This window comes from Heterocephalus glaber, unplaced genomic scaffold (assembly GCF_053883595.1).
Source record: "Heterocephalus glaber isolate CG9 unplaced genomic scaffold, H.glaber_assembly_v1.0 deba00001569, whole genome shotgun sequence".
NCBI classification, from domain to species: domain Eukaryota; kingdom Metazoa; phylum Chordata; class Mammalia; order Rodentia; family Bathyergidae; genus Heterocephalus; species Heterocephalus glaber.
Window position 1 is genome coordinate 13109784 of NW_028258354.1, and position 8929 is coordinate 13118712.

Consider the following 8929-nt stretch of genomic DNA (forward strand, 5'->3'; position numbering starts at 1 on the left):
CAATGAAATTGAAAAGGAAGCAATACTCCCAAATTCATTCCTGGAAGCAAGTATCACCTTGATCCTTGAGCAGAGAAAAACCCAACCGAAAAGGAGAACTATAGGCCAATCTCACTAATGAACATGATGCAAAAATCCTTAATAAGATAATGGCAAACAGAATGCAGAAGATCATCAAGAAGATCATACACCCTGATCAAGTGGGATTCATCCCAGGGATGCAGGGATGGTTCAATATACAAAAATCAATCAATGTAATACACTATATCAATAGAACCAAGGACAAAAACTGTATGATTATCTCCACAGATGCAGAAAAAGCATTTGACAAAATCCATCAAGCATTTATGTTAAAAACCCTACAGAAAATTGAAATAGATGGTCTCTACCTCAAACTGATAGAAGCCATTGATGAAAAACCAACAGCCAATACCATACTAAATGGTCAAAAACTGAAATCCTTCACACTCAAATCAGGAACAAGACAAGGATGTCCACTATCACCACTCTTGTTCAATATAGTTCTGGAAACATTAGCCATGGCAATTCGACAACAGAAAGCAACAAAAGGAATAAAGATAGGTAATGAAGAAGTCAAATTGTCATTATTTGCAGATGACATGATACTCTATATAGAAGACCCAAAGAACTCCACCAAAAGTCTTCTAGACTTAATAACCAAATTCAGTCAAGTAGCTGGTTACAAGGTCAACACACAAAAATCAATAGCTTTCCTCTACACAAATGACAGACTCACTGAGAGAGAAATAGGGCAAATAATTCCTTCCACAATAGCATCCAAAAAACTGAAATACCTAGGAATCATCCTAATGAAAGAAATCAAAGACTTCTTCTCCGAAAACTATGGCACTCTGAAAAGAGAGATTGAAGATGATATCAGAAAATGGACAGACATCCCCTGCTCCTGGGTAGGAAGGAGTAATATAGTGAAAATGGCCATACTTCCAAAACTGCTCTATAGATTTAATGCAATTCCAATTGAGATCCCAGTAGCATACTTCATAGAAGTTGACAAAACAATCCAAAAATCCGTTTGGAACAAGAAGAGACCTAGAATAGCAAAAGCAATTCTAGGTAACAGAGACATGGCAGGGGGTAAAACAATGCCCAGCCTGCAACTCTACTACAAAGCTACTGTGATAAAAACAGCATGGTACTGGCAAAGAAAGAGACTTGAGGACCAATGGAACAGATTAGAAGATGCAGAAACAATGCCTGACACACTCAGCCATCTCATCTTCGACAAAGGAGCCAAACACCCTCACTGGAGGAAAGATAGCCTCTTTAATAAATAGTGCTGGAAAAATTGGGCTTCAACTTGCCAAAGATTAAAACTAGACCTGTATCTCTCACCATGCACTAAACTAAAATCAAAATGGATTAAAGATCTAAATATTAAAATAGAAACTCTGAACCAGTTGGAACACAGGTTAGGTAGAACCCTTGAAGACATCGGTGTAGGAAAAGATTTTATGAACAAAACCCCAGTTGCCCATTAACTAGCACAAACAATCAACAAATGGGGTCTCTTCTTATTAAAAGGCTTCTGCACAGCAAGAGAAACCACCAGCAGCGTGAAGAGACAACCCACAATGTGGGAAAAAATCTTCACCTGCTCTTCCTCAGACACAGATCTACTATCTTGAATCTATAAAGAACTTAAAAAGATCAGACCTCCCAAATTTAAAGACCCAATCCAAAAATGGGCATCTGAAATGAACAGACATTTCTCAGACTAAGAAGTAGAAACAGCAAATAAATACATGAAAAAATATTCAACATCACTGGTCATTCAAGAGATGCAAATGAAAACAACACTGAGATTCCACTTCACTCCAGAAAGAATGGCTGCTATCATGAAATCAACCAATAACAAATGCTGGTGGTGCTGTGGGGAAAGAGGAACCCTGCTCCACTGCTGGTGGGAGTGTAGACTGGTGCAAGCACTGTGGAAATCAGTTTGGAGATACCTCAAAGAACTAGGACTGGAAGTCCCATTTGACCCCACTATTCCACTGCTGGGGATCTTCCCCAAAGAATTAAAAGAATCATACCACAGTGATATATGTGCACCCATGTTCATAGCAGCACAGTTTGTAATAGCTAAAACTTGGAAACAGCCCAAATGCCCATCAACTGGAGACTGGATAAAGAAAATGTGGATTTTTTAATAAAATGGAGTACTACTCAGCCATAAAAAATGAGAAATTAGAGACATTTATAGCTAAGTGGATGCACATTGAGGCGATACTCTTAAGTGAAATAAATAGGACACACATGTGCAAATACTGAATAGTTTCTGTGGTGTGAGATACTGAAAGTGTAAATAAGGACTAAATGTATAATAGGTCATGTGAAATAGGAAGAAAAGGGGCAAGGGGGAAGGAAGTGGGAGGGCTAGGGGAAAGGATAGAAGGGAATGGGATTAATATGAGAAAACGGAAAAATAGGAACAAAATCTTTGTAAATAGGGAGGACTGGAGGGGTTGAAGGGAGGACTGGGCAAGGGTGAAAAATAAGAACCAAGAGAGATCATGTAAAGGTGCAGATTTCCAATGATGAATGTCATTATATTGTATACCTAAAATGTACCAATGATTAGAATGAATAATCTATATGTAAAATAGGAAGAAAAGGTCCAAATGGGTAGGGATAGTGGGAGGGGCAGGGGAAAGGAAAGAAGGGAAAGGAAAAATGATGAGAAATGGAAAAAATGGAAATAGTCTTTGTAAATAGGGAAGGGTGGAGGGTGTGAAGGGAGGGCTAGGAATGGGGAAAAAATAAGAACCAAGATGCTTTATGTAAAGGTACAATTCCCAATGAGAAATGTAATTGTGTTTTATGCCTACAATGTACCAATAAAAGAATTTAATCCAAAAAAAACTAATTCCTATAAAAAAATAAAAATAAAAAAAATAAAAAAATAAAAATAATATATTCAGAGGCAGAACATTAGGTGATGCTCCCATGAGTACTTTTTGTTGATATCTAAGTGTTTTTAGAATTTTTCTCTATAGAAATGTACAAAGTTAATTAACATTTGCTACTACTAATGATGATGATGATAATGGATGTTGATTGAGTATCAAGCAACAGACGTTGCACTAAAGTGGATCATCATGTATTAACCAGCTTTCCTGTTGCTGGGAAAAATAAGACACCTACAACTTAAAAAGAGAGGTCTATTTTGATTCATGGTTTTAATGGGTTTAGTCTATAGTTTTCTGTGTCCGAGGATGAAATGGCATGGTGGAAGATCATGGCAGAAGAAAGCTGCTCACCCCATGCAGCCAGGAAGCTGAGAGAGGGAGGAATAAGAAAGTAATCAGGGTGAGAATATACCATTCCAGGTCATGTCTATAGCAACATGCCTCTTCTGAGCAAGCCCTTCCTCTGAAAACATGAGACATTAGCTCTAAATCATACCAATCTTATTCTGTCCTCTCAAAAATGTTTTAAGGTACTTACTAAAGTGTCCAAACTACAAATTGAAAACCTGAGATTTAGAGATAATAAAAAATTTGCCCAAGCTTGAGGTGTAGCTTGGTGGTAGAGTATGTGATTAGCATGTACAAGGCCCTGGGCTCAATCCTAAGTACCCTCCCTCAAAAAGTCAAAGTCATAGAAAGGCACTATCTACTAAAGGCAAAACCATGTAGAAATGAGCCTGTTTTACATAGAAAAATAACTTTTTAAAAAATAAATCTTCTTATTGACTATTCTTATCAGAGCCAGGAAAGAGACAATGACTTCTGTGCTAGAACTAATGGTGCTTGAAATAATTTTTAAATGGTTTTTAGAAAATAAAGTGGCATTCTTTGCTTTAAAAGGGCAACATTCTTCTTAGAAAACTAACAGAATAGTTTCAAAATAATTATAATATTAATTTTATTAGATTTTAACTTTTATATTATCTGGTTTTCTATTTGAGAAGATTCCTGGTTAGTTCTGTAGTTTTTATGAGGATGATAGCTCCTATTTTAAATCTGCTCAATAGAGAATTCAGGCTCACACTGGGTGCCAGACATGACTGGTCCCTTAGAATCACCACAGATTAAGACTTACTCTTTGGCCTGAAGGGGTTTACCTTACAACCCTCTGTTTTTAGTCACTTCACATTAGGGGAGAGATTACTCTGTCTCCAATTACCTTACAAGTCAATTGGCTGAGTAACAACTATTTTAAACTTAAAAGTCTTTCAAAGGAGTCTAACTTTCATTTAGTAGAAGGCGATAATATATACTTTGTTTTCCTCTGGCTTTGATATATAACATCCATAGTTAGAATTCCTATTAATGTTTTAAGTTCTGCTTTGCCAAAAGGAAAACAAGGCCTCATCTTTGAACAGGTTAAGACCCAAAAGTGCACTAAGTGTTTAAAGAAATTATTTTCCTTAAAAATCTCCGGCAAATGAGGCAAAGTGGGTGTTAGGTTTTACAGCAGGCACACAAGGGATTTGATAATGATCTTTAAATTTATGAAGAGTTAATGGACAAATAGGGATTTGGCAGTGGTAATATTTTTCAGCTGATATTCTAGCTAGCAGTACATAAAACATTAGAAAAAATAAGTAAAAAATGTTTCACCTCAGCAGAATTATAAAATTTGTATATTATGAGGATAAGAAACATGAAATATGTTTATATCTAAAAGGAATGAAAGCATATTTTTTACAATATTCAATTATGTGCATACAGCATTCTGAGCATAAATGGAAGTGACATTTTTCTGAGGTCTCTCCGTGTGTAGTCTGTTCTGGGCACACCAACCTCTGAGAAAGCTTCTTACGGTATGTATGCTTTTTTTAAAAAAAGAGAAACAGAGACTCCAAGATGTTAAATTGTCCAAGGTCATGCAGTTAGTGAATGGCAAAACAGGAATTCAAACCCTCTGACTCCAAAGCCTGCAATCTTTCCATTATATCATCTTATATCCTTTTATGGGATGATTTAGTTGCCAACAGAAGATAAAATAAAAGGCCTTTTGAAATTCTTTCCATTGCCTTGATTCTTTTCTCTCTTACTTGATCTCAGTATCAGCCTTAACACTATTGTATGGCAATTTGTATATACAGAAAGAATGGCTTAGGAAATAGTGCGACCTGATTACTTTAATGTAATTTTTCAAAATTAAATTCTCTTCATTTTTAGTAGACCATAAAACCTCAGCCAGAAGGCACCTCAGAGATCATCTAGTACAAGCTAGGTCTAATGTCTAACTCCTTGTGTCTCTGTCTCGCTTTCTTTACTATGTTTTGGTGGTGCAGCTAGAACAGTGAATAACATGGACAACAGCCAAGTCCCCACTATCACGAAGCTTTTCTCTTATTGCTGCAGCTCTCATCTGTAGTTTATAGCTGCTCATTCCAACAGAGTAGGATAGATAGCAGGTTATAAAGGAGAGAAAAGGCCAAACCATTTCAAAGACTTCTCTCACATAACTCATTAAGAACCCCCTGGTGCACTGTTGACATCTAAAGCCATAATTGGGTACATAAAAGTTGATCAGTTCTTTGCCCTTAGTCTGTGGTCTTATTAACAAGTTTAAATGCATTTTCCCCTTGTGGCTTAAAGATTGTTAAAGATCTAGAAACACTTTTGGACTCTTCTGAGCAGACAAGAAGACAGATGGCTGTAAGAGTAATAGTTGGCAAGAACATGCTGTTAGTGGCTTGATTTAAAGGTGGTTCTGAGGAGATCAGTAATTTCAGTGGGTGTCTGAGAAAGGATTTATTTGGAAAGGGAGAGAGAAAGTGACTATAGAGAAAGCCTAGGAAGGATGAAATAAATGAAGGAATATAGAGGAAAGGCCATAAAGAATAGTGTGAAAAGCACCTCCCCAAAAATACATCTATTCACACAAGATTGATAAAGAAGATGGGCAAAGCCCCCATACAATTGTGGCACTCAATGCTGAAAACATCAGTACATTTTCTTACTTTCCCTCTATTTATTTCTATTTAATTTTGTCTCGTGTGAGAAGGAAGCTAAGAGCAGAAACCATGACTTAGGCATGTTGGACTGCCCCATCACCTTGCTAAATGTTCTTGTACATAGTAAGTCCCAAATAGGCTCAATGACAACATTTTCTCATTTGGAAAAGGGCTTGTACTTGGCATTTGATTTTGAATAATTCATAAGGTTAGGGCAAGAAAAGAGGCAAAAGTGTGTCCTGTTCCAAAGCAAGTTCAGAGAGAAGAAAACAGAGCAATCCAAAATTGTTTTCACACTCTGTTTTCACTTCTCTAAGTTACAAAATGAAATTAAAAGGCATCAAAAGATGGAAGCAGAGGGCCACTTTCTTTGTTTTATTACAAGCCAAGTCCTGATTTGAAGGGTTCTTTGCATAACTGGTTTCCTTGGCCTAACTAGCATGAGGTTTAAAATAGTGTCATAAAACTGGACTCCATGAGAACCCTGTAGCCTTTGAGTCTCTCCCTAATTGTCCTGGGGAACTCTAAAGTCTTTTCACTTTTATTATCATCTTGGAGAGTACCATCTGTCAGGAGGCACTTTCCTCCTCTCTTGTTTAGCAGCTGAGAAGTTGCAGAGAAGCCACGGGATTGGTGACCCATTCTGAGTGGCATTAATGTCCTTTACTCTCCCATCTCCACTGTAGATGCAAATGACTTTTCAGCCCACAATTTCTACCATGTGCCAGTGAGCTTCACTATGTCTTGATGGAAAAAAGTACTGTATTGCAATGTGGTCAAAAGTATGTATTGTAGATCAAGAGAGGTTTGTGTTAGAATCCTGGATCTGCCACATTTTTAGCTGTGTGTTCACAAATAAGTTACATATTCCCTCTAAACCTCACTTTCCTCATGTATAGAATGGAAAAAATAATGACAGTTTTATATAGGCATTGTGATGATAGTTACAATAATTATGGTACCTAAATGTTTAACTATTAGAAAGAGCCCAGAAAAATGTTAATTATTATTATTATTGGTTACCTAGGTTACAAAATATGTCTTCACTGTACATTCAATGTCTAAAGATTTTTGTTAAAATAGTTAAAATTAAAAATTTTAATCAGAATCTCCACCATAAGGGGACTGAATAAAAAATGATCTGAAAGATCACATTGTTACCCAAATGACCCTGTGCTCTAATCATGTCCCACTGTCATGAAAGAAGGATATTCCTCTCAACTCTCCTTTCTTTTATGAGCTATTTCCTAGAGAGATCTTGAATGGTTGATTCCAAAAAGCTCTGAAGGCTCCCCACAATGAACCTCCAGACAAGTTCATGCATGTCTGAATCCTGGTGTGAACACAACTAAGATCTCTAACATATAAGAAAAGACTTGACAATAGCTAGATGTTAGGAGAAAATTATAGGAGATAATATGAAAAGGGGAAGAAAAGGAAGAAGGGAGAACTCAAGGACCTCAAGAAAGACAGAAAGCCAAGAATTCAATATAGAGAATAATTTCTGGAAGTTAAAGATTACACACACACACACACACACACACACATTTAATTAATTTTATTGGTACTCTTTTGCTATACATAATGATCATATTCATCATAGGGAATTTGTGCCTGTACAGAATATATCAGATTATATTTTAATTTATATTTCCCTATAAAAATTAGTACGTAGGAGCAAAGAAAAAAACATACGATTCCTTTTAATTCTGAGTGATAGTCCCTAAAAAAAGGTATATGTTTGGAAAACACTAGCAGGAAAGCTGGTACTTGTTTTATGCTGAGATTGAAAATGTGCATTGTGAATCACCAGACACAATTCAATTTGAAATGATCCTTTCTTTTATGTCTTTCAGTGAAAGAAAAGAAATAATCTACTCAATAATGAATGCATGGTCCATTATAGTTATTGTGTTCTTTTTGAAAAAAAAAATAACACGACAGCTTTATTCACTCCATGTGGTAAACCAAATTGCTTCAAGTAAAGTGCAAATAAGACAAACACTAAAATTGAATTTTTCCTTCCTCTTGAACCTAGAGGCATATGCCATGGTTGGAATGCGTAAGTTAAAATGGAAATAATAATGATGATAACAATGGAAAATCAAATGTAAATATCAAACTCAGACAACTGATTCTAAGGGGCAGCAATTTTCATGCTCCATCTCCCCGGAGAAAATTTCTTGTTAATCAGGTCTATAAAAGGATGTGGCCAAGGGATTCTATTCTTTCTAAAAGCCATAAAATTTTTTGTACAGTGAGGCATTGCTTATCTGTTGAGTCTGCTTTATTCATTTTTTAATTTCCAACCCCCTGCCAACCTCCACCCCCCTGCCAATCTCCACCCCAGGAAATTTACTAACTAAAGCCTTGAGAAAATTGGCCCAATGAATGCATACTACTAGATACTATAACAAACACCAATGAAGAAATAGATCAACAAGAAATATTCAAATTAGAAAATTTGACTTTTTAATTTAGATGTCAACTGGGAACTATCTCTTATCACCATGCTGGAGAGGCCCAGGAAATATATTCATGGAAGACTTAAATCAGATTTCAATAATTTGCTCTAAGTGTCCTTCTCCAAAACACACTGTACATGCTTAGATAATAGAAAATTTTCATGAGACTTTCTTATCCTTGGTCTTAAAAACAGTTCTATTAAGACTAGTTCTATTTTATGTCAATTGCATTTATATTGTAGGATTTAATGTGTCATGTGACTTAGATTAATATGCATGGAATTTGTTGGAAAGCAAAAAAAGTAGTGAGACTAAGTTTTCTACTTATGCTCCATTGTTATTACTTTTATTTTAAAGTAGTGAAAAAGATCATAGGCTTTGGGTTCCAAAGGATAAACCATGGTTCAAAGTCCAACTCTGCCAAGTTGTGGCTTTGTAATTTTGAGCAAGATACTTAGCTTCTCTAAACCTGGGTCACCTCTTCTAAAATGAATGCAAGATTTCTTTGATG